This window comes from Sceloporus occidentalis, unplaced genomic scaffold (genome assembly GCF_023333645.1).
Source record: "Sceloporus occidentalis isolate IW3139 unplaced genomic scaffold, rSceOcc1.0.p SCAF_3, whole genome shotgun sequence".
NCBI lineage: Eukaryota > Metazoa > Chordata > Lepidosauria > Squamata > Phrynosomatidae > Sceloporus > Sceloporus occidentalis.
This window is the reverse complement of record NW_028316983.1, coordinates 185,643,435-185,670,075: the sequence shown is the minus strand read 5'-3', so window position 1 is coordinate 185,670,075 and position 26,641 is coordinate 185,643,435. Positions and strand designations below refer to the sequence as shown.

Below are 26,641 nucleotides of genomic sequence, written 5' to 3'. Positions count from 1 at the left end.
AAAATAGATTTGGTGACCTACATACAGGTTCTAAACCACATTAGCTCAAAAAGAACTATGAACCCTAATTTGCTATAACTAAACACTTAATTCTGGTATAGTGGAAAGAATTATTTGCATTGTTCACAGTGCTGCTACAGCAAAGTGATCAAAACCAGAAATGTGCTGGCACCAAACTAAAAGGCCCTTATAATTGCCATGTTTCAAATTCCATTTAGTCAGCCCATAGCAAAGAGGCTGCAAAACTCTTTAATAAATCATAAAACCAGAGGGGAGAAAAATTAGGTCATCTTGTCCATCCTCCAACACAGTAAACTGGCATTCTCTATTGTGCTGTTGAATACTTGTGTCTAGTCAACTTGTAAATGATTCAAGTGATGGGATTTTTCACTAGATCCCTAGGGAAACAGTTGCATAGTCCACTAGGGAATGCTTGGCTGTTAATGTCTCCCCTTCCTATTTACCCACTTTAGAAAGGACTTTATGCTTTGCATTATTTCATCCCTTTTGACAACAATAATTCTTGATTTTTGCCTAGGATACTTCGCTCTACAGCCAGCATGGTTTAATGGTTTAAGCATTGGACAAGGACTTGGGGAGACCAGACTCTGAATCCCTGTTTGGCCACAGAAACCCAGTGACCTTGGACAAGTCACACCCTCTTAGCCTTAGAGGAAGGCAATGACAACCCTCCTTGAAATAAATCTTGCCAAAAGATACCCATTATAGTTTTGCCTTAGGATTGTCATAAGGAAACAATCTGAGGGTATGCAGCAGATAATTGCCTCTGTTAACCATCCTCCTCTTCCAAAAAAAGAAAACTTCAGTGCTTTACAGAGCGCCAAAAAAGGATGCTCTGCCGGCGCCTGTGATTGCTGTGCCAGGGAACCACAGCGGACAAACCGCGTGGTTCCCCGGCACAGCAAAAAGAACCCGGAAAAGCGGGTTCTTTTTGCATCACAGAAATAACGTCGCAAGGTGCCAGTGGTGCACTTGCGGTGTCATTTCCGTGCCACGACGTGCAGACGCTAAGTGTCCGCAATGTCAAAATGGTGGCGCCCATGTGTATAGGGTGCCTCCATTTTGTACGCGCTCGGCACGTACTAGGGTTAGGGGCATCTGGAAAGGACGCCCCTTCCTAACCCTAGTATGTGCCGAGCACGTACTTTTGGCACATGTGGAATATGCCCTCATTACTGCTGGCTCTTGCTATTGCTTGCTTGTATCTATTTTCAGAGACAAATGAATAAAAAAATATACTACTTACAACAACAGTGAATTTTGGCTATGAAAAATCAATTTCTACATCTTGCAATAGATACAGAAATTTCTGCATCTTGCAGCAGAATTCAAAATTTCCACAAATATAGACAACCAAAGATAGATAGATAGATAGATAGATAGATAGATAATACAAATGCAGACTAATTGTCTACTTGGGGAACAGATTATCTGCAACAATAGCAAACTTCAAAACCCCTATTAATTGTTGTCATATCTGTCCCATTCAGAATCATAGGGCTAGAATCTCTTCCACCTCAAGGGCCATCCAGTCCAACCCCCTGCAAATAGGCCAATTTCTACAGAGAAGGTTTGCCACTGCCACCCTCTGAGGCTGAGGGAGTGTGACCTGTCCAAGGTTACCCAGTGGGTTTCCATGGCCAAGTGGGAATTTGAATCCTGGTCTCCAGAGTCATACAGCAACACTCAAACCACTACAGCATGCCACCTGTCACCCCATTTTGAATACATTTATATTACTGCAATATCAAATGTGTAAATACATATCTTATATCAACATGCTGGCTGTGTTCATACAATATTACTGTATAAAAATTCTGCAATCCTGGGTAGCTGTGAATGAGCTGCACGCTAGTACAGACAGCCTGTTCATTCTTGATTTGCTCCTTCCTGCTTTACAATCACTGAAACAACAAGAAACTGAAAACTTGGTATACTGTCCAAATTAAGTATCCTAGCTTGTTCTTCCATTTACAGCTGAGGATTGAAAGGAGTGAAAGAAAGGATTTGTTCTTGTTTTATGGATTTTGGCTTGGCTTTTGAGTATCCTTTAGACAGCATGCTAAGCTTTAAGGTTCTGGTCGATTTTGCTCATCTCCTGGGGAGATGAACTAAGTCAGAATTTTTCTTACATCAGCATGCAACTCATTCATTATTAGCCAGGAAATTATTAGCTAGAAAAAGACAGCTAGTAAGAGACAGTGTGGTGCAGTGGTTTGAGCATTGGACTATCACTCTAAAAAACAGGGTTTGAATACCCACTTGGACATAAAATACTTTGGGTGATCCTGGACAGGTCACATTCTCTCAGTCTCAGAGGATAGCAATGGCAACCCCCCCCCCCCCTCGAACAAATCTTGCCAAGAAAAACCTTTGAAAGGTTCACCTTAGGGTCACCATGTCAAAAATGACTTGAAGGCACACAATAACAAAGCCAGCTGGTGTGAAAGTTCAACATCTCCTGTTAATTCCAAATTGATTGTCTTTAAGCTCATTAACTAAAACATCAACTCTTTGGCTATGAAACACAATAAGGCCATAGCTATCTTTTCTCATATTATTACTCATACTATTCTCATACTATTACTGATACAATCTGCTACTGCTATCATACTTTTGCTTCAGACACTCTCTAGGTTAAGGTAAAATAACAATCTTGTTTCAATACATTATCAAGGCCACATCTTTAGCTATCTGTATCTCTCTAAGGAGTTTATCACACTGGGGCTAATTTTTGCATTAAAGAGCAATTAAAGCACATTTAAAGCATCCTGCAAATAAAGCGAAAATGGCAAGTAATTGCACAAATGATTATCACACGCAATTGTACAAATAAAGTGATATCGGAAATGCATTGGCGCTGAAATCCCAAAAGTAAAAAGATGCGTGTTAATGCTTCTTTGTGACCACTTTAATGGTGGGTTTTTGCAACATTGTGTGAAATTGTTTTGTGTAATTACATGATTTTTCCAGGATATTAACAGGATAAACTCCTAACTCTTGCCCTTCTTAATACCTTGAAAACAGAGGCATGAATACAACAATAACTTTCAATTATATTTTTTCCATTTGTATTAAAATATTTCTTATGTCTCATTATGTTTGGGGTTTTTTTAACAAACATTTCTTCAAAACATTGTACTGAACAACAATGGAGTAATACTGTAAATGTAACAAATCTCTTTTTCACATGAAGATCTGACCTGGGAATAGTAGAATATTAGTTCTAATTTTGGCCTGCAATGCAGAATGACCTTGAGTAGGTACCTCACTCAGCTCTCCCCCCATCTATCCTTTGTCTATGTTCTATTTTTATAGTAGATCTCTTCAAGGCAGGTACTATTGTGTACTGTATTTATAGGGTATTTTGGATCACAGCCTCTTTTTTATTTCAAAAAAACCTTCTATTCAACAATACTTATACATTTGGAAACTATTCAAATTCTGATAGTATATTTTCTGCTTACTTTTGGATTGCCTCTTAATACATCTCAGCTGCTTATACAGGCAAAAATTTGGTCCTTGCACAGTGATTTTGAAGTTGGGCAAGTCAGTTACAAAAATAGTCTATGTCTGAAAGTAGAATTATGCACTAGGACACTGTTGTGTTAAAGGAGAAGAGCACTTGAGTACTTGACATTTTGAGTAGAAGACTTCAGGAATCTCAGAATAGAGAGAAACAGTATAGAGAAACAATAGGTCTCAGATTTCTTGAATTAATTAATTATTAATAATAATACATAAATAAACTGTTTATTTATAGCCCGCTTTTCCTTTGCAGATCAAAGTGGGTTACACAGAAGTACTAATATAAGAAAAGAGCAAAGAGTTGGACAGAATCAATTGACAGGGCGTGGTCTCACTGTAAACAATTCCTATGGGGTCTCAGGTATGGCAAATTCAAACCAGTAGAGGGCACTGAAGTAAACAGATGTAGGAGCATGCGCGATTAACACAATTTAAGCATGGGAGAAGGAAACTTTCCTTCTGTGTGATAATCTCCAATGTTACATATTATTATTACAGTATTATTATTATTTACTTATACTCCACTCTTCAGCCAAAAGGCTACCATGTTGTGCAAAAGAGAGGGAATAAAACATGACAGTTAGGAGCTTTACCTTTACCTTCCTCTTAGGCTGAGCGAGTGCGACTTGCCCAATGTCCCCCAATGGGTTTCCTGAATGAGCAGGGATTTGAATCCTGATCTCCAGAGTCATAGTCCAATGTTTAAACTACTACACTATACTAGCTCTCAAAACAAGTCCAGGTAAGTTTGTCTCGTTGCGTAGAAGAAATTGTCTTTGGCTACCATACTCTCTCACAGCCTTAGAGGAAGACAAAGGCAAACCCTATTTTTGAACAAATCTTCCAAGAAAACTCTATAATATATAACCTTATGGTCATCATAAGTCAGAAATGACGTGAAGGCACAAAACAGCAACAAACCATTTGTCGGTAGTGCTGGCCGGTGAAGTCTTCCCAATGGTGAGAGGGCTGTTATGTACTAAAGATAATGAGAAGGAATGCTGCATAGGCCAGAGTGACCAGAATTTTTCCAATCACAGCTGTTCTAAATTAAGACTCTACATTAAAAGTAGGCTCTACAGCACTGACCAACATGTCTTAACTTATTATATTTGTTTCAGCTTGTCGATATGGATGTGTTGCTTGGGCTACCATTTGTGGGGTTTGTTGAGCCAAGTTTGTTTTGAGCAAAAATGCAAGGGTAATGGTATAGGAAGGAAACAGGCTGGTGTACAGCTGAGCATCTGAGGAAGGTTCAGCAAAGACCAACATAGTTTTAATGGTGTCACAGGCCCATACTAGGAACTTTTAGATGTTTTTCATGTGTCACACTGAGACATCTTCCCCATGAGGTCAGAGCCTCCCCTCTCCCGCTACAAACCCTCAAGCACTGTTACAGTGCCTACTTAATTGTGAGAAAATGTGTGCAGCTGAGGGCACTAGGCTTACTACCAGTGTTGATCCATCTGACGACAACTGTGGCTTTCCAGAAATGAATGGGGACAGGGCATCATGGATGGATAGTAATTCCATGCCTCAGGTAGACAATGCTGCACAAGTGACATGGGACAGACAAGCAGGAGAGAGTCAAGAAAAATTAAGAAAAGGAAGCCTTGGTTGTAAACAGTGATGAGAACCAAGTCAGGTTTTCTACCATGGGAGATGAGTGGAGGAAACTGCACTAGGAGGTAATTTAGAAGGTGAGGCAGCATAGTGAACGCTTCGATTTCTATTAGTATTTGCCCTCTCTAGACCAAGGTCATGGGTATGAAATATTTAGCTTTCTTAAGGATTGAGGAGATGCTGTGGCTTTGAAGACTATTTATAAGCCAGAGATTTTTTTCACATCCATATTCTCATTATATATCCCTGTGTTGGTGTCCCCTCTCCTAGCTTTTAAAATGATAACATGAGTCACAGTGTTATGTGTAGCAAAGCAAACCGGTTGTATCTTAACATTTTAGCTTAAAGACCCAGGGATAAAACAGAGCAATTCTTCTTCCATTATAGCTGACTACGATTTCTGACAGAGACACATGGTCTGTCATACAGAGCTGTTCTTCTAATACCAATAATCCTTAATAGTTCAAGGAAAATCGTTTTTTAAAAATGGAATTCACAAGTGCCTCTCATATCTAATTCCTCCTTTCCCCCCAATTCCAGCTATCTGCTGATCCAGTTTTTTTCAACCAAAAGTGCAATAAAATCTAAGATCTAAGCAGCACTGTGAAAGAAGGTCAATTGAAAATCAACCTAGCTTACTTCTTATTACTGTTTTAGTACTTCAGTTTCAATTTGCACAAGATTTTTGCAATATTTGAGTAAAACCTTCAGACTACGAGCACAGTGATGGGGGGGGGGGGGAACACCCTTCTGTGAAACATTTAGAAAGTGTTTCAGAAGGTTACAAAAGAAAAATTAATAGTAGAGTTACTCCAAACTAAAAATAAGCTTTTAAATAAAAATCCAGTCACAACTTAGAAACATTTTGCTTGCTTTAGTCTACTGGCAGTTCTTTCATTGTGTGCAAAAATGACAACAGAGCAAAACCTGCCTGAGCAAAAGAAGTTCACAAGAACCCTGTCTCCTATCTTACAAATTACCACTATATTCCTATCAAAGAGGTATGATAGATCTGATGATACCCCAAACTGGTTTACTTGTAAATTTAAGTCCAACTGAGTTATTTCACTACATAGTGAACATGCTTAAGAATGTAGCTTCACAATGTAATCCTATCGCATTGCACTCAGCAGGGCTAATTCTAAGAAAAGCGTACAAAGGATGGAAGAATCTCCAACATTTGTTTACTTTTTAAAAAAAAATTATGATTGGCTACAGGAGAACAGTCTGATAAGTATTTATGGCTGTCAAATTTGTAAGCCATGCATTTTGTTGGGGTGTTTGGGCAAGATGCCATCAATGAAATTTCCTTCCTGTTCTGGCCCTTACCAGTGTTGCTCCTTCTCCTTGGGACTGATCTCTTCTCCATAGCCCCTTGGAGGGTGAAAACAAAGCAAGTCTGACCGGCTATTGAATCTTCTTGTTCTATCTCTCTGCTTGTTTTACTAGCAGAGGGCAGGTAAACAAAAAGCAACAATAAGGAGGAACAGGATAAGATCGCTTCAGGGATTGGTATTGGGACAGTGAGACCTGGGACAAACATTTCACTATCCTACTCAAAACTATTTTTTTTCTAGAAATGGTTAGCTATGCTATGTTCTGTTTGTTGGATAGTGAGTTAGGAGACCTCACTGTAATTCTGTATGTGATGGATTTAGATTTGTCTTACACCTTCCTTCAGATGGGATCTTTAGTGTGTAACAAAACATTATGCAGTGCACTGAAGGTTGAATGGATGCCATGCTATGCTCTAATTATCAGTCACAGAGGTTTTCTAACATGCCTTTTATCTCAATATTCCAGTCGGTTCAGGACTAGATTCTGTTGGTATAACTAGGGGTGGGAATCATACTGCCCTCCAGATGTGCTGGCCTGTCACTCACAACATTCCTCACCACTAGCTATGCCTACTGGGAGATGCAGTCCAACAAGATATAAAGGGCCACACAATTCCCATCTCAGCATAGAGAAAAGTTCTGAAATTAAATGATAAACCAACTAAGTTTGCTGAAAGCATGAAACACTGTATTACAGGGAGGCACTTATAATACTATTCCTTCAAAAGATTACCCAATTTTTGCTTCTCAGACAACTAGTGCATCACTTTTCTCCTAAGAGCCCTCTGCTCCAATGCTCACAGTGACAACCATTAGTAATGGCAGGACCTAGAACAACAAGCCTGCAGGACTCCGGCTGCCAAAGCTATACGGATGAACCAGACTATTTCTTCCTCCAGCTTTCTTTGTTTTTTCTCTAAGATGTCAAGAGCACTGGGGGAAAAAAGAGTTTTTGCCACTACATGTCTGATAAGGTTATCTTCACATAACAAAAGCACTATGCTGACTATCATAATAAAAGATTTCATGTTCTTTTAAGTTTTATAGCTTTTACAAATATGAAGGTCTAGCACCACCTCAAAGACTACAGACTAAAACCAATGTTCAGTGCCTATCAGATCCATTTAAATGATTCCATAATTCACATGTATGCAAGTTCTATAGATTTTGTTACAATCTTAAAAGTGAATAAAATATACTTTTTTAAAATGACAGACATGGCTAAAAATTCTAATTAACTGCTGAAATCTAGTATGGAGCAAGTAAACAAAAAAGCAGCCTTTTCTTGAGGTCAAGAAATTCACTTGGAATTTTTCTCCTCTTCTCTCTCCCCACATACTTTTCTGACTGTATTTACAGCTTGTCTTCCTTTGGTAAAATAAAACCATTAAAACAACAACACAATCTAGTGAAATACAGATAGCTTACGTCTAGCTACAAATAGAAAGTTATTCAAGGCTTAGGATACCATTTTGAAATACTGATAAATGAGCAATGTCATGGCATCTTGCTTAACTTCTACACAGTTAATACTGTTCAGAAATGAAGAAGCTGATGTATCTTTCCCCATAGTAATACTTAGTACAGTGGCTTCAGTGCCTATGCACAAAATATTGAAGTACACCAAAGTTTTCAATGTATTTGCAAAACAGCTGTAATTTTGTGTTAAGAAATCATTCTTAATCGCTACCACACACATCACTCTGACAATACTTCTGTTGTGATACAATCAAAATTCTAAACTGCACTGACTTCAAACCATATTCCTATGTCTTCCTCATAATGGTGCTTTTCAAATCATATTAACCATGTAGTATCATATAAAATGCTTTGTCCTGTGAAAGATCTCTGCAAGCAACCTCCTGTCTATTTGCTTCAGCTTCTCTGTACCCTGTTTGTATATGAATACTAATATCAACGTTTTTTGTTAAAGGAATACTGCATTCTAAATTTAGTTTTACAGAATGGATATAAGAAAGTTACATTTACACCAAGACCAAAACAAAAAACAAAACAACCCACAACTTAACATTGTTACTAGTATATTCTTCAGGGAGAGTAAACCAACTGTTTAATCACATTTTTTTATCAAATAGTAAAGTTTTCAGAATATTAACTACATGGGTAAAAGGTTACCAGAAAATGTGACAGTTAACATCATGTTCATCAGTTGTCAGTATTTCGCCTCAATTTTGTGTGCAGCTGTGGACAAACAAATACCAATTCATCTCTAGTTGCTGACCTTTCAAAATATCTCATTTACTGAACACGTACTATGTATTATGATAAAAAGATGGATCAGACAGTCTGTCTCACTGCCCCACCCTAACTTCCTTGAGCCAAAGTGATGTCATGTCCAAAGGAGCACTTAAGACTTCATTGCTACAATTCTAGTTGTTTCTATGGTCTCCACCCTCTCCCTCCACAACTTCAGAGTACAGAGCAACTAAGATCCCCTAAGTTATCCTCCAATTTGGCAAACGCTGCATGTAATAATAGCGAATTTTGCACATCAACACTTCCCTTAATACAGGAATGGTTTACAAATGAGTCCAGTCAAAGTGACACCAGTGCTATCATCAATATAATTAAAAATATTGCAAAATGTTTACTTTTCACCCATAAAATGTATTTAAGATGCTGTCTTCTATCTAACCTATTGCTACTGTCACTACTACCATAATAGCCACACTAGGTTACAAGTAAATTGATGACTGAGCTTTGCAAGCAAAAGCTAACAAAACAGACTCATCATCGCTGTCTTCATTCCAGTCACCAATACTGCCTCTCCATATTTTGACTTATCAATTTTATTTCCACTTTAGAGCTTTAGGTTCCATTCAGTGAGGTTATAAAGTTCACAGTTTAGGGTATATTAAGTTTACATATGTTGCATACACACATACACACCCTTGGGAGTAAGTCTCATTCATTTGAAAGGAGTTTATATTTTCACTAGACACATATCACCTACTACTCCCAAATTTAAAAGGAAGTTGAATCTGAATGGAAGTTAACAGTTATGAGATGAGTGGATTAACAAGAGATACTATTTACTTCTAAGTTTCTATACTATGCTGAATACTAATGGAAGACCTACAGAATATTGTACAAAGTGATACATGTAAAACTGTACTAGCCTTTAAATGACACCAGTTAAATTCAACATTTCAGAAGAACAAAACCAATAGACTAATTTACAATCCTATGCTTGTCAGAGATTTCAACTAAGGCTGAGTAACAGAAGACATGAATATTAATTCTGCATTCATTCTTTTAAGAAAGTGGTTCAAACAACAACTGACTATGAAACTGATCTGGGATATGGCCAAACCCTCCCTGCACCATTCCAGAACAAAAATACTCTTTGAGCTGCAACCAAACTATGACATTAAAGACCATACGTATTAGTCCTCCAAATGCAACTATAACTTACATCAAGATTAAGTCAAGTGTAAACTTTTGATACAGGAAGCAATGAGACAAACTACAAAAATGACACTCGGTATGCCACTTTTTTAAAATGCACACACACACACACTAAAATTTTAATAACTATAAAATATAACCCAACTCAGTCTACCATGCAAGGTCTGCAGATCATATTTTTTAAGTCAGACAGGAACCTACATACATACCCCAAGACAGGGCTAAATACAGATGTGACAGAAAAACCATTGAAAATGTGTTTGGCATTCCTGTTTTGTAGGAGCAGGACAGCCTCTCCTAAAACATTGAAATCCTTTCTCAGTCTCTCTGTCTGTGCAACCAATAGGCTGGATAAAACTCCTTTTTGCACCTAGAGGATCTATGAAACGTGTACAGAAATCACTGCGGAAATCACTGCATCCAATAAACCTTGACAAGCAAAGCACTGAGTCATTCTTTCAAAGTCGCACTGACAACACCAGGAGGGGGGAAAAAGTAGTGCTTCTGTTGCTCTGGTTTAGGAGTCCCTGCTTTCCTCCAAAGGCTTTGTAAGTTTGCCTGGCTCCTCTCTCCTCCTTCCCCCCCCCCTCCCCATCCTATATGCCTGATGAATACCAGCTGTTTCCCTCGATCTTGCTGCTTCTGCCCAGCCGGAGCCTCTCCTGGTCTGTCCCAACTTTAGACTCCTCTGCACAGCCCAGAGCCATCCAGCCATCAGGGGACCTTGGGACTGGAAAGGCAGGCAAAGGGAGGAGGAGGAGGAGGAGGAGGAGGAGACAGGGCGCTTCCACTGCAGAGGTCCAGGTCTCCAATTTACTACATAACCACACCCACCGCATTGCAGAAGCCATGAGCTGGGGAGAGGAGAAGTGGGGGGGGGGGGAAGAAGGAGGGAAGAAGGAGGCACAAGCAGCAGCCCAGGGAAAGCAGGCAAGGAGGGGGAGACCACAGGCAGCAGCCCCTGACAACCACAGGCCTGCCTTTGCAGACTTGGCAACAGAGAGGGCAACCTGGAGGGAACGCTCCCCCAGGTAAGTAGCAAAGCAGAGGGAAGAACCACAACCAGCACAACCACAACCACCATGGATGAGGGGGCATCCCAAAGAACAACAAGGCAGCTGCAGGAAGGGAGCAGCCACCACAAGCGGCTATAAAGGGCCCATCCAAGGAAGGTGGATGGAGATGGTTTGGTGGAATGACAATAGTATGGAGGCTGGAGGTCCTCCAGCTAAGGCCAAAAGTACCAGCGATCTCGATGAAGAACCTCCATGTCTTCAGCTTATAGCAGGCCCTCTCTGTGGTTTGAGCACCGAAGACCTGGGTTTCATTCCCAGCTCAGCCAAGAAACCCACCTTGGACAAGTCACACTCTCTAAGCCTGGCAGGAAAGGCAAGGGCAAACCTCCCCCAAATAAATCTGGTATAGGAAACCCCACGATAAGTTTGCCTTAGGGTTGCCATAAGTTGGAAACAACTTGAAGAGACCCCCCTGACTTGAACAACCCCCCCTGACATCACCGCTGAAGTTGAGAGAAGTTTGGGGTGTCTTGGTTAAGAAACCAAAGCAACCTTTTCATACTACTGTACATCCCCATACCCCCCCCCAAAAAAATCATTTCCCTTCATCCTCATTGTCCCCTCACCAAGGAACAAAGAAGGTACAAGAGAGTGGGGAAAAACATTCTCCTTTCCATGGATGGGTCTTCCTTGGGTGGTCCTTTTATAGCTGCTCCTGGTGACAGTACTCTTCATCCATAGCTTCTTCTTCATGTTACATCCCTGCATCCCCCCCCCCCCCGCTCAAATTTCATTCCCCTTCATCCTCACTGTCCCTCCACCAAGGGACAAAAAAGGTGAAAGAGCTTGGTGGAGGAAACCAGCCTCCTTTCCTTGGGTCCCTAGTGGTCCTTCCGTTATAGCTTCTCCTGGTGGCTGCTCTCTTCATCCATAGCTGCTTCTTGTTACTACATCCCTGTGCCACCGCCACCTCCAAAAACTTCATTCTCCTTCCTCCTCACTGTTCCCAGCAAGGAACAAGAAAGGTGCTAAAGTGTGTGGAAACCAGCCTACTTTCTGTGGATCTTTAGTGGTCCTTCCTTGGATGGGCCCTTTATAGCCGCTTGTGGTGGCTACTCTCTTCATCCATAGCTGGGCGCCTGCAGGAAAGGAGGCTGAGAGTCCTCCAGCTAAGGCCAAAAGTACCAACATCTAAGGCGGATGGAGAGGCCTGAGACTGGTGAGGATCCTTGTTCAAGAGCCACCTGGAAGGGCCACCAGGAGGGCTGTGTCCCCAAGCCAACCTGCCCCCCCCCCCTCCATCCAATATACAGACAGGCAAAGGTGGGGGAAGGAAGGCTAGACAGGCGGGAAGGGCAAAGGTGGCTCTTGATCCACCTGGGCTTGTTTGTTTGCTGACTGGGCTTTAGGTGACCTTCTCTTTCAGCCAGTGGATTTCAGGGCAAAGCTGGGGTTGAGTAGGGAGGACAGGGTGGGAACCAAATGGAATGTTGGGACCGAACTCAAGGATATAATGGGCCCTTGGTATCTGCTGGGGTTTGATTCCAGGACCAAAATCCATGGATGCTAAAGTCCTGTGACATTCAATGGCATAGTGAAATGGTGTCAGTTATATAAAATGACAGGAAAAAAGATTCCAACTCAACATTAGGAAAAACATCTTGGTAGTAAGGTGTTGGACAGTGGAATAGGCTGCCTGAGAGAATGGTGGCACCTCCTTTTTTGGAGGTCTTTAAACAGAGGCTGGGTGGCCACCTGTTGGGAGTGCTTTGACTGGGTATTCCTGCATGGCAGAGGGCTGGACTGGATGACCCCCGAGGACTCCCAACTCTATGGTTCTATGAAAACCAAGGTTTGCTTTTTGGGAATGCTTATCTTTTTGAGATATTTCCAAGCTATAGACTCAGTGATTCCCAAACTCTGGCTTTCCAGGCTCCCAGAATCCCAGACCAACGACCAAGGCTGCATCCAGACTAGAGAAATAAGGTGGCTGGACACTTTAACTGCCCTGGCTCCAAGCCATGGAATTCTGGGAACTGTAGTTGGCTGTGGTGCCAGAGCAAAGGCTTCTAGAGGCTGAAGTCCAAAACACCTGGAGGGCCAGAGTTTGGGCATCACTCTGTGGATATGGAAGACCGACTGTCTACTTCTGGACAGTTTGCTCTTGGCTGGGCTTTAGCAAGCAGCTCTGGCTTCCATCCACTTTCAAGCAGGAGGCGCTGGAGCAGAGCCACTACTGGAGCAATTCAGACAGAGGCGATCGCACGTTCAACACACGATAAAGCCTTCCTCATAAGGACACCCAAACACTCAGAAGCTCAAAACTAGAAAGAGAAATCCCTGCTTCTTAGCCCTGCTCAAAATGGAGGACATTGTAGGATCCCTCCTGGGCAGAAGGCGGGAATGGAGGATGGATTCCTGGAAAAGGAGGATACCTGGTCACCCTGCTCCAAATAGATGACACTTTGGGACTTCCTCCTGGACCGAAGGTTGAAATATAGGAGGTGTCCTTGAAAAGGAGGACACCTGGTCACCCTGGTCCTGGTCTAAATGGGGGACACTTTTGTCCTCCTGGACTGAAGGCTGAAATAGAGGAAATATGGAGGAGGCCTGGTCCCCTTCAAACATGGAGGACACTTTGGGGCTCCTCTGGGGTATGGAGGACAGGTGTCCTGGAAAAGGAGGATGCCCAGGCACAGTGCCCCAAACCCCAGCCTTTTCCTAATTTCAGGGCCTCAGTCTCACCAGGGCCAGCCCCTCAGAAGAGACAAGCCACAGCAGCAGCAGCTGCTGCATCCTCTGTGGAACTTAACCCGGGTCGATCGCGCGACAGTGACTCCTCCCTTTTAATCAATCTCCCGGGCCTCTCTTTGGCAGAGAGTGATGTAGAGCCACCCCATTCCCTGACTCAGAGAGCGAGAGACACACAACTGGGGACTTTAAAAATGGCTCCTGGAAGATGAAGGGCAAGAAAAAAGCGGGATCAACCCGGATCCTCCCTCCAGTGCGGATGCAGCCCCATTTGAGGAGGATCGGGAAAGAGAGAGCCATGTATAGAGGCATGCAAGAGGAGGAGGAGAAGTCTGGGTCTACCTTGGTTCCCCAAAGGCGCCGGAGCTCAAGCCAGGAGCGTCAGAGGGACGTGCAGCATCTGCATCTGCAGCCTCAGCCCAGAAGGACCAGCCCTCCTCCTCCTCCTCCTCCGCCTCCACGAAGGCACTCAGCAAATCAGAGGCAGGCGCCAAGCCAGACCCCCAAAGAGGAGGCATCCCCCGCCTCCTGCTGCCACTCTTCTGCCTTCTCCTCCTGGAAAGAAGTAGGCCAGGGGGGCTCAAGGAGGAGGAAAGGATATTCTCTCCCTCCCTCTCTCTCTCTCTCTCTCTCTCTCTGTGTGTGTGTGTGTGTGTGTGTGTGTGTGTGTGTGTGTGTGTAGAGAGAGAGAGAGAGAGCGAGGCAGCAACAGCAGCAAGGATACATTGTATATATACTGTATATATATAGAGAGAGAGGGGGGGGGGCGAGATGCCTGGGTCTCTGGTCCCAAGCTTTTTGCTGCAACTCTTGGCAGCAATGATAGCCTGCCTCATCATGGTCTCCAGATGATGATGATGATGATGTCCTCCTTTTCTGCTCTCCTCAAGGTGACCAGGCCCTGGTCCTCCACTTCAGCCTCCTGCTCAGGAGGGATCCCCCAAAGGGCAAAGAAGCATGGATGGGCATTTCTAAGAGTGTTTTGTGACTGACCAGGCGTCCTCCTTTTCCAAAACATGTCCTCCATTTCAACATTACATCCAGGAGGGAGCCTCAAAGATCCTCCATTTGGAGGAGGGCTAAGAAGCATGCGTGAAGATTGCTAAGAGTGTTTGTTTAGCTCAGGGTGACCAGATGGCCTCCTTTTCCAAAACATCTCCTCCATTTCAGCATAACAACAACAACAGCAACAACAATAATAATGATCATGATGATGCTAATAATACATTTTATTTATATCCTGCCTTTCCAGAAGGATCAAGGCAGGTTACAACAGAACGCATAGATAAATGCATAACACAAACATAACTAAAATTACATATCTCCTCATTCCTTACGTTAAAACTAAAATATCAACACTATTGTATTATATTTAACACAGCCAGTATAGTGTAATGGTCTGAGCGTTGGACGATGACCCTGGAGATCAGAGTTCAATTCCCCACTCCAGCTTAAAATCCCACTGGATGACCTTGGGCAAGTCACACTTTCTCAGCCTCAGAGGATGGGCATAGAAAATCCCCTCTGAAAAAAGACCTTGCCACAAAAACCCAATGACAGGGTCAATATATGTCAAAATGACTTGGAGGCACACAGCAAGCATTATATTTGTTGTTAATAGAGTTAATATAACAAGAGTTCGTAGGGCCAGATATGTGTTGCATTGGCATTCTTCACAATCCAGCTTTCACAACCATAGAAAGAAATTGGAAATATGATGGCATGGACAATCCTAACTTTAGTATTCAGTTATCTTAGGCATTTTGACCATATTGTGGGGTAATCGCTACATAGAAATGGTCTTTCTGTGGGGAAAAATAATAAAAGTAAATGCCCTGACAAAGAGGTCAATAAAGGAAAAGGAAGTTTTCCTTTCAGTTTGTCACTCTGGTAAGGAGACTGACTATAGAAAGACTTTCTTATCCTTTTTATTACTTTTTGTTCAAACCAAGGAAAAGTATAAATTACTCTTCCACACCTAGTGGAAGAGTTTGTTCCATTAGGTGTTGGTATTACCATCAATATAATACCAAATGAAGAGAGAGGAGGAGAATTCTCTTGGAAAGGAGGTGGCAACTCACAGCTATGTGCCTATCTCCATGCAGAACAAACTGGCAGGTGTTAACATAAATAAACAATCAGATGTTGTTGCTGTTGTTGTGGGCAGATGTTAGCATAAATAAACAATTGCTTGTTGTTGCTGCTGTTGTTGTTATTGCTCTCTCTTTCTCTGTGTTGAGTGCCTTCAAGTCATTTCCAATTTATGGCAGCCCTAAGGTGAACCTTTCATGGGGTTTTCTTGGCAAGATTGGTTCAGAGGAAGTTTGCCATTGCCTTCCTCTGAGGCTGAGAGAGTGTGACTTGCCCAAAGTAACCCAGTGGGATTCCATGGCTGAAGTGGGAATTGAACCCTGATCTCCAGAGTCCTAGCCCAACACTCAGACTTTATATTCAACATTTTCCCCTTACATTGGGATACAAAGAGGCTTATAACTATTTTTTTAAATGTTAAAAATCCACAAAACACAAATAAACAATTAGAAAAATTAAAACTAGGTTAAAACATATATCAGTAAAACACAAACACATACAGCACAACCCTTAACTTGTATGCTTGTGTCCCCACTCCCATTGCAACTGATAATATCGCTCCTGGTGAATTAGGCCCTCAATCTGAAATACTCCAGGAAGCAGCTGTTTTGCACACAGAAGGTCCCAATGTGTTCTTAATGTTCAACTGAAAACCTGCCTCTGTACTGTCTTACTTGACTTTCTTCAATAATCTTTCCAAGCCTGTGCTATTTTCACACTATACTAGATCACAAAATGCTGTCCACATGGAACAAAGCATAATGACTCCATTCTTTGTGTACCCTTCCAACAATGAGATCAGGGCAGTATACAATGAATTTATACATATCTCTTTTTTTTCAATTGGACTTTTAAAAAGGCAAACCTTTTTCATTACCTATTCATCACTGATTGATTCTAAAACAATTAAAATATAAGATGCAGAATATAATCACAACATTGTTTGCTCTTGTTCTGAAAAGAAGTAATACCCTCCTAACTGTGTTATTTTAACCATTTTCTTTATGTGCATCAGTGTCATAAGCAAGATAGCCCATCATTTTTTTCTAAATACAGATTCTAGCATTAGAAATAGTGGTTAAACTTTTATCACTGGTGGAAACCATGCAGTGCTCCAGATGTGGTTGGACAACAAATACCAGCATGTCCTACCACTGGCTATGCAAACTAGGCCTCATGGAAACTGCAGTCTAACAACATCTGGGGGGGGGGGGCATATAATTCCCTTGCATGATCTAAATGATAAATGCAATGTTAGTCCAAACAAGAGTAGTTCTTTCAACCAGGACAAAGTGAACAAAGCAAAATCAGGACTCAGCAAATGCAAATGAAAAACCATGCAGGGTCAGGGGCTTCCCCACAGACAATGATCACCAATTAGCAGGAGTGATTTCCATACTAATCCTCTTTGCAATACACAGATTAACATGGAAATCACTCCTCCCTACCCAGGGCCACACAGTGTGTGTGTGTGTGTGTGTGTGTGTGTGTGTGTGTCCAATTCTCTTTCATGCCAGCATTCTCTGAAGATGCCAGCCACAGATGCTGGCAAAATGTCAGGAATAAACTCTTCTAGAACATGGCCACATATCCCGAAAAATCCACAAAAAATATGGATGGCGGCCATGAAAACCTTCAACTTCACAAGAGTAGGTCTATTGAAATGAGTGAGACTTTTTAGTCAGTTATATAAATTTTGCTGATTTTTGTGGGTGTACTTTCATTTAAATGAATATATGTTTTAGCTGAGGAATGGAAATCATGGGACCAGCCAGATGTTGTAAGTGTGCAATCCAGTGGTGAGGAATGATGAAAATTTTCCAATAAACCATCTGGAAGACCATATAATCCCACCCCATGGAATCATAGCCTTATCAAAGTCATAGATAGGTACTAGTGACTTCAGTAGTCTGTAAGTGTCTAATGCAATCACTGTTGGAAGCTAAGAAGGTTTAGCTCTAACCTGGCACTGTCTGCAAGACTATTGTGAGTCATACCAAAGCATCTCTCTGAGTTTTCTAAAACAAGAAGTGAGCATAACAAGAGTGAGCCGAAACAACAAATTCACATACACGGACCTCTTTGGGAAAACAGAAAGTAGGAGACAGGCTCAACAAAAGCAACATTTGGAGTAAGATCCTGCTTTGGCAACAGATTCTAAATATCCAGATTAGATTCACACTCATTATTTTTCCCACATGCAGTTTAGTTTATTAAAAGCAAGCTTCTTCTCACGTATGACTCATTCATTTTAGTTTTCCCCATTTTCTTCCTTATTTTTAGATGTTCCAAATTCTGAAAGCCTCCCAGTCTTTAGGCCCTGGGTAAGCAACAAATTTATCCGGCTCACCTGAAAAACTACAAGCTCATATTGTAGAATGCAATTCAGATCTATTTCTACTTATTCCAGTCTTGGATTCTAGACAGATAAAGAGCCAAACTATATGTGACACTTGGTTCTCAAACTTTGGTCCTCTAGGTGTTTTGGACTTCAATTTTCAGATGCCTAAGCCAGCTTGGGTTCTGCAAGATGAAGTCCAAAACATCTGGAGGACCAAAGTTAAATCTGGAATGTAAAAAAGTGTGTCATAATTATAGATGCAGGAGGAACTTCCTGACAGTAAGGGCTGTTTTACAGTTGAACACACTCCCTCAGAGTGTGGTGGGGTCTCCTTCCTTGGAGGTCTTTAAACAGAGGCTGGATGGACATCTGTCAGGGATGCTTTGATTGTGATTTCCTGCATCGCAGGGGGTTGGACTGGATGGTCCTTGTGGTCTCTTCCAACTCTAGGATTCTAACTATCCACAAAACAAGGTTAAACTCACACCCAAAGAGGCACATCATTCTTCTGGAGAAATCTGCTGTTTCCCCATAAATGTCTACCATCTCCATTTTTAAAAATTGGTAAATGTCTAATGTGTATTGTGTGTCATCAAATATTTACTTTTTTAAAAAACAAAACAAAACAGACTGCTGCATTCTTCACCATCCAGAGTCTAAAAGCTAAGTCTTCTAGAACTTACGGGCAGAACTTTTATCATATCCTCAAATGTTACAGAAGTATGGTTATAACAGAAAGCGCTACAACATTCTTCTGGAGTAGCTGGTCAAAAAAGCTCTTGATTATAGTCTTACAACAACCTAAACTTTTATATACAGACGTGAACAAGAACACATACATACATTCTTGCCATGACATGTTCAGCTATTTTCCAGTTGCATTTCAATTAAAGAGAAGAAAAACAGATTCTTAATATATGTGGGATCGTTAAAAAAAATCCTGTCATCTTTGTTTCTCCTTTCTGGACTTCACTGCAGTATCTTATTTTTATTTTTTAAAGATGAGATCACTGGTCTGAACATAATGTTCCAAATGGGCATTAGCTATTGATTTGTCCTTTGACTTAAATAATTGGCTCTTGTTTTCGAATTCTAGCGGAGTAGTGGTCTTCAGTCAACTGTCCTCAATTATGCTCTATGCTGATACCAAAATAGAAAAAGTAACTGGTTTTTTTGTGAGTAAGCTTTCCTGAAAACAATTAGACCAGTTTTTGAATACATATCTTTAGGCATCTCTCTGCTACTTGAGAACACACTTTCCTGAGCGTGGGATTTATTTCTGAACAGATATATGTATGATTTTGCTATTGAGCTGCAACCCTTTACACATATACTTACACAGTAATAATTTTAAAATAAAGTCAATTTATTGTATTACTCACTAATTGCACAATATAATCTGTTTTGAAACCCTCTGAAATGCTTCAGAATATTTGAAATTCTAGATAAAAAGAATATTTGTTTAAATTGCCCACATGTATACAGTGAAACCTATGTATGTATTCATTTCCCAGCTACAGAATATCTTCTATAAGTCAATTTAATGCTAGACACAGGGAACAGCCTTCCTTAAAAACAAAAGACTAACACACATAATTATTGGGTGCAACTTAAAGCAGTAACTGTTCTCCTTTTTTGATGTTCACTAAGATGACAGAAGATAATGCAGGAACTGCTGAGTAATTAATGAGATCTAGTGCGTGACTGTACTTTTGACTGGTTTCATTTGTATTCATATATTATGTGCTCTCCAGAAGACAGTAGATTTATGTGTAATAAATTATCCAAAGTGGAATACTGCAGCTTGCATTACTTACTGCAGCTTATAGTTAAATAAAGTGAGCCACAAAAACTGGAAAAATAACAATATGATCTTTACTAGGGTTGTATAAGGGGTCCCCAATTTGGTTCATAACCCAATTCAGATCAGATTAATCTGGACTCTGAATCTGAATCAAGACTGAAGAACCTTGTTGGTACTCATCTCTTATTTGCACTGGGAAGCAAAAAATGGCTGTTAACATTTTTTCACAACATACAATTTTTGGAGACACTGTAGAGCCTAAAAGGGGGGGGGGGGTGTTATTTTTAGTTGTTGTTGTTGTTGTTGCTGCTGCATGCCTTCAAGTTGTTTCTCTTTATTCCAACTCTGTGATTCTATGATTTTAAGTGCCTGTCCTATTACTTCTTTTTCAAATGAATTATCTGCAAGTTCTCACACATTGGTCGAGAAGGTGCCAAATTTCGGTGTTAGTAAATATTTGAGCCAAGCGATCATCAAGAAAACCCAAATCCTGTATGTTTAATGAACAGTAATGAGCTTTCATCTTGCAGAGAGCTACTGATGCTATATAATACTGTTTCCCCTAGAGCTAGCCTGGCATTAGATTAGGAGCAAGATTGAAGTGGCTATCTGTTTACATTTCTGCATGCCTTCAAAGCACTTTCATTCTGTTCCTGAAGGAGGCAACTGTAAAAGTGTGCCTTTTGTCCTGCTAGAAAAATCCATTTGGCAAAAACCACACTTTTATGACCATCTCCCTCTGCAGAGAGAATGGAAGTACTACAATGTGATGCAGGGAGGTAACCAGAAAGCCATTTCTATCTTGCTGTTTCTATCTAGTCTAACTTTTGTAATACACTATGCGCTCAAACTCTGGACAACAGGATTCAAATCTCTGCTTGGCCATGGAAACCCTCTGGGGGAATCTTGGGAAAGTCACACTCCCACAGCCTCAGAGGAAGGCAATGGCAAACCCCTTCTAAACAAATCCTGTGATAGAGTTATCTTAGGGTTACCATAAGTCAGAAATGACTTGAAGGCACACAACAGCAACAACAATAACAAAGCCTATTTGCTGCTTACAGATTCTGTATAGTCATTTAATGAATTTTAATATTTTTAATGTTTAATGTTTTAACATTATAAAATGTTTAATCAGTTTTTAAATTGTTCTGCTATTCTGAGCTGACTCAGGGCCCATTCAGACTACCTTTGAACCTGGAGGAGAAATCGATTCTTCCACGTGAAGTTCATATTGGGCCCGATTCTGTCACAGTCCATTTCGAGGCATGCACAAGCAAATGCCCCTTAGTGCGGGGTATCCAGATTCGGGGTAAAATCCGTCTTTTCTGAAAAAAAAACCCGGGTTCTGTGAAATATGAATTTGCCCCCGATCATGATCGGGGCAAATTCAGGGAGGGATTAAGGTCAGAGGGCGGGTAGAGGGCAGAGCATTCCCTCCCCTCATCAGAGGAGGAGGAGGAGGAGGAGGAGGATGGAGCCTCGAGATTGAAAAAGGGTAATGAGAGGAGGCAAAAAAGGGAAATTGAGGTGAGAGGAGACTCAAGCGTGACAGGAGGCAAAAAAGGGGAATCAGGGTGAGAGGACATTCAAGGGTGACAGGAGGCAAAAAAGGGGAATCAGGCTGAGAGGAGACTCAAGGGTGACAGGAGGCAAAAAAAGGGGAATCAGGCTGAGAGGAGACTCAAGGGTGACAGGAGGCAAAACAGGGGAATCAGGGTGAGAAGACATTCAAGGGTGACAGGAAGCAAAAAAGGGGAATCAGGGTGAGAGGAGACTCAAGAGTGACAGGAGGCAAAACAGGGGAATCAGGGTGAGAAGACATTCAAGGGTGACAGGAGGCAAAAAAGGGGAATCAGGCTGAGAGGAGACTCAAGGGTGACAGGAGGCAAAACAGGGGAATCAGGGTGAGAAGACATTCAAGGGTGACAGGAAGCAAAAAAGGGGAATCAGGGTGAGAGGAGACTCAAGAGTGACAGGAGGCAAAACAGGGGAATCAGGGTGAGAAGACATTCAAGGGTGACAGGAGGCAAAAAAGGGGAATCAGGGTGAGAGGAGACTCAAGGGTGACAGGAGGCAAAAAAGGGGAATCGGAGTGACAGTGGTTTTTGCTTCAGAGAGGGTCAGAAGGAAGGAGGAGGAGAAGGAGGATTGCCAAGGGAAATTGGGCTGCGGAGCCAAGCCGGAGGAGGATGTAGGGAAATCAGGCTGAGGAAATATTTTTTATTTTTGACAGTCTATGCGCATGACTTTTTGGGTGACATAGAAATTGTATGTGCTTGTTGTGCTATTTTCATTTCCTCTTGTCCCGGGAACTTAAGAGCCTTTATTATTATTATTAGTGTTATATGCGGATGCTACAGTCAGAATGCCTGTGCTGCATTTCCCTTTTATTTCCAATTGATTCCATGGGTCTACTTTAGTTGGAACTGACAGGTCACTCTCTCTCAGCCTCAGTGGAAGACAATGTCAAACCTCCTCTGAAGAGAATGTAAGCAGGAGGAAAAGGATCAGTTCAGTTCAGGTCAGAGGCAGGGCATGAATGGAGCTCCCATCAGCCACCTTCCCCCCTTTTATTTTTTAAAATTATTTTTGACAAAATATGCGCATGTTTTTGCTTGAGGCAGATAGATAGATAGATAGATAGATAGATAGATAGATAGATAGATAGATAGAATGTGGCTAGCTGCTTGTTCACTTTCCCTTTCATTTCCTCGCTTCCAGCAAAGGGGAAATGTTGCAAAGGGCAAGACTTTTTTTCCTTTGTGAATGAATGCTACAATCCGAATGTTACATTTGTTGCTCTTGTCAATTTGGCAAATTGATACATACTTTTGCTACTGTCTCTAAGGAATTCAGGGGTAGCCCTGAATTGCTTTTAAAAGCAAAAAATAATGCATGGCAATCACATCCCTTTCTGGCATTTCTGAGGTGAGGAATTTATTATTATTATTATTATTATTATTATTATTACTATTACTACTACTACTACTAAATGTGTAAGAGGCATTCTGGGGTGGCAAGGAGGGGGGATACAGGATGCATTAGCTTGCATTTTGGGGTTGAAAATGGGACCAAGGGCAGATCATAACCTGCACTGACCCAAATGCCCACAACACACACACACACACGAGGTTTTTAAATTTGACAAAATGTGCGCATTTTCGTGCCTGGTCCCAAAAAAAAAGGAGGGGGGAAGCACACTGCCAATTCCCCAATGAGTGCTGGAAACGTCACCTATGACGATTGCTTGATTGACAGCAGGCGCCTTCATGTTAAACCTGGATTTCCCCAAGAGGGCATTTGAGTTAAAATGTCCCTGATTTGTAGTGAGCACTTGCTTACAGAGATTCGGGAGGGCCCCCCCCCGAATCTGCCCAGTTCCTTCCATAGCAAAACCACCAGTGGGAATAGGGCCTCAGACTATCTGCCTTCTACTTAACACCTAAATAACAACAACTAGAGACTATTTGGGCAGGATAATAAGTTTGGTTTATATACACACAGGCTCATTACATGGACAAATTAACAAGACAAAAAAAAAAAAGGTTAAACTAGGCCTAAATACCCTAAAAGTGTCAAATCATGTATGATCATGGAAGCTAATGATGGTCAGACCTGGTTAGTACTTGGATGGAAGACTACCAATGAATACCAGGTGCTGTAGTCTATATTTCAGAGGAAGGGACTGGCAAAACCACCTCTGAGTATTCCTTGCTTCAGAATACCCCATTAAATTCATGGGGTCACCATAAATTGACAGGTGAGTTGAAGGCACACACACACATTCAACAAGATAAAGAGAAATTAAAGAGTCAGGGCAACTAACAACCACCCACCATTCTTTCACACAAGATAACAGAGCTTCTGTTAATGACACAGAATGGAGGGAAATTCCAGAGAAGATTAACTATATAACTGTAGCAACATCACAATCTCTCCTTAGTTGACTGGTGAGGTTGCTGAAGTTATTTAGTCAATCCTCTCTGGAGACTAGGGTTCAAATCATAGAATCATAGAATAATAGAGTTGGAAGAGACCGCAAGGGCCATCCAGTCCAACGCCCTGCCATGCAGGAAATCCAAATCAAAGCATCCCCAACAGATGGCCATCCAGCCTCTGTTTAAAGACCTCCAAGGAAGGAGACTCCACTACACTCTGAGGGAGTTTGTTCCACTGTCGGACAGCCCTTACTGTCAACAAGTTCTTCCTAATGTTGAGGTGGAATCTCTTTTCTTGTAGCTTGCATCCATTGCTCCGGGTCCTAGTCTCTGGAGCAAGTGAAAACAAGTCAGCTCCCTCCTCAGTATGGCATCCCTTCAAGTATTTAAACAGGGCTATCATATCAACTCTTAACCTTCTCTTCTCCAGGCTAAACATCCCCAGCTCCTTAAGTCGTTCCTCATAGGACATGGTTTCTAGACCTTTCACCATTTTACTTGCCCTCCTTTGGACACATTCCAGTTTTTCAACATCCTTTTTGAATTGTGGCACCCAGAACTGTGGCGCCCAGAACATCCTTTTTGAATTGTGGCACCCAGAACTGGACACAATATTCCAGGTGGGGCCTGACTAAAGCAGAATAGAGTGGCACTATTACTTCCCTTGATCTAGATACGATACTCTTACTGATGCAGCCTAAAATTGCATTGGCCTTTTTAGCTGCCGCATCACACTGTTCACTCATGTTCAGCTTGTGGTCTACTTGGACTCCCAGATCCCTTTCCATGCTCAGTTATGGAAACCTACTGGGTGACCAGTACACTTGCACAATGTACGCACACAGTCTCAAAGGAAAGCAAAGGCAAATCCCCTCTGAACTAATCTTGCCAGGAAAAACACCCCTTAGAGTCACCATAAGGAGGCAACAATTTGAAAGTACACAACAAGCCAAGCCAGGATGGATGATAGAAGTACTATCAAACATTTTGCAGGGACATAGTTTTCATGGCTGAAACATGAACCAAATTTTGTAAAAAGATACATATATGTATACGAACAGTTCCTTTAGTTGGTAATTTAGATGCTTGTAATATTAAATACAAAATCGCTTCAAATTTTTTGGAGTTTACAACATCAAAATCTCAGGCTGAAATCCCATACCACTTAACTACCATATATACTCGACTCTAAGTTGGCCTCATGTGTAAGTCAAGGGAACGTTTTGCAGCCATAATTCTGGCTTTTGATATGACCTACAGATACATTGAGGGTAAAACATAAGGGCATGTAACAAAGGTTGTAAAAGATGAGGCAAAGGAAAAGGATGCCAAAGAACTTAAAAATTCTGGGAAGCACATTGTGCTCACCATAAAGGCTGAATGGATGAGGAAGGAACTACACTAAATGGTTGCTGTGCAATGTGTGTGAGGCAATCAGGCATGGGCAAGGCTAAGAAAATGCACACATGTCAAAAAGGATGAGAAAGCAAAGAAAATGGCAAATACGTTAGCAGTGATCCTTTAACTTTAATGTGATAACTTTGCCTGATTTTAACCCAGAAAAGCTGGCAAACATTGACATGAAATCCTAATAGCAATACAAGGAAATACGAGAATAGAATAAATGTGAGTAAAATAAGGAAATACAAAACTTGAATAAATGTTACTAATGCATGATTGTTGCTGCACAGTCTTATCCCAAACTTAAGCACATGATTAAACTTTTACTTTAAAGTCTACATCACTTGATTTACAGATTTATTCCATTATCTTCAGAACAATGCATTTCAAGTCAAAGTGTTTTTATCAGGTACTGAGATCTTACTGTAAGTTTCTATTTTTGGCTGCTTGCTTGATAAATCATTAGCTGGAGCCAGGGTGGCATAGTGGCTTGAGTGTTGACTACAACTCTGGCGATTAGGGTTCAAATGCCCCCACAGCCATAGAAAGCCACTGGGTGAACCTAGGCAAATCATGTTCTCTCAGCATTGGAGGGAGGCAAAGGCAACCTCCCACAAACAAATCTTGCCAAGACCCCCCCCCCCCCCATGAAAAGGTTGCCTTTGGGTCACCATAAGTTGGAAACTACTTGAAGGTACACAGCAACAACAACAGTAACAGATTATGGGTAAACTGAATGCCATCTTACTAGACACTGAGTATAGCAGGGGTCAGCAATGGCTGGCGTTGCAATGGTACCCGTCAGGTGACAGGAACCCCCTCCCTCAAAAAACTAACCCCTTAAATACAGAAGCTAAGTAAAGCATTCCTCCAGAGAAATCTATCATCCAGCTTCTGTACTGAAGGCTCAACATATTACTGACTGGCTGATTACTGATTGTGGATACTAGCTTAAGAAGAAATTATTGCACATTTTAATACTCCAGCATTCATTTGTCCAGGAATATGAGGAATTCTAAAATATTTTTAAGACAAAAGAAGGATTCCTAAATTCAGATCAACCTTGAAGTTCATTAAATACTGAGAAAAGGAATATTTATTAATCTGGGTGATCAGACATGCATTTCCAACAGTGAAAGAACACTTGAGGATAGTGTGGTGTAGTCAGCACATACAGTAAAAAAAAAAGTGATTTTAACTTTTAAATGTCATTCTTATTCTAGACTTATTTCAAGGCTTTTGTTGTTCCAAGGAGCACTGCAGATAACACTCATACATAATCAGCGTCTTTCACCTAATAGTCTTCCTTATTATGTCTGCTTGGTAGATACATGTTATCACCATTTTTTTAATGTGTT

General features: G+C 41.3%; 1 protein-coding gene across 23 annotated transcripts in view; it reads right to left on the bottom strand.

Moving 5' to 3' along the window:
* Window positions 1-14,150, bottom strand: part of EPB41L3 (erythrocyte membrane protein band 4.1 like 3) — a 119,574-nt gene extending 105,424 nt beyond the window's left edge. For 16 of the 23 annotated variants that reach the window (XM_089517076.1, XM_089517082.1, XM_089517083.1 and 13 more), the window contains exon 1: window positions 14,048-14,150. The gene's annotated coding sequence lies outside the window, so the exon portion shown is untranslated. Of the gene's footprint in view, window positions 1-10,553; window positions 10,658-14,047 lie in introns of those variants that run through there. The other 7 variants (XM_089517094.1, XM_089517086.1, XM_089517098.1 and 4 more) reach the window with 2 other exon arrangements.
* Window positions 14,151-26,641: the final 12,491 nt, after the last annotated feature.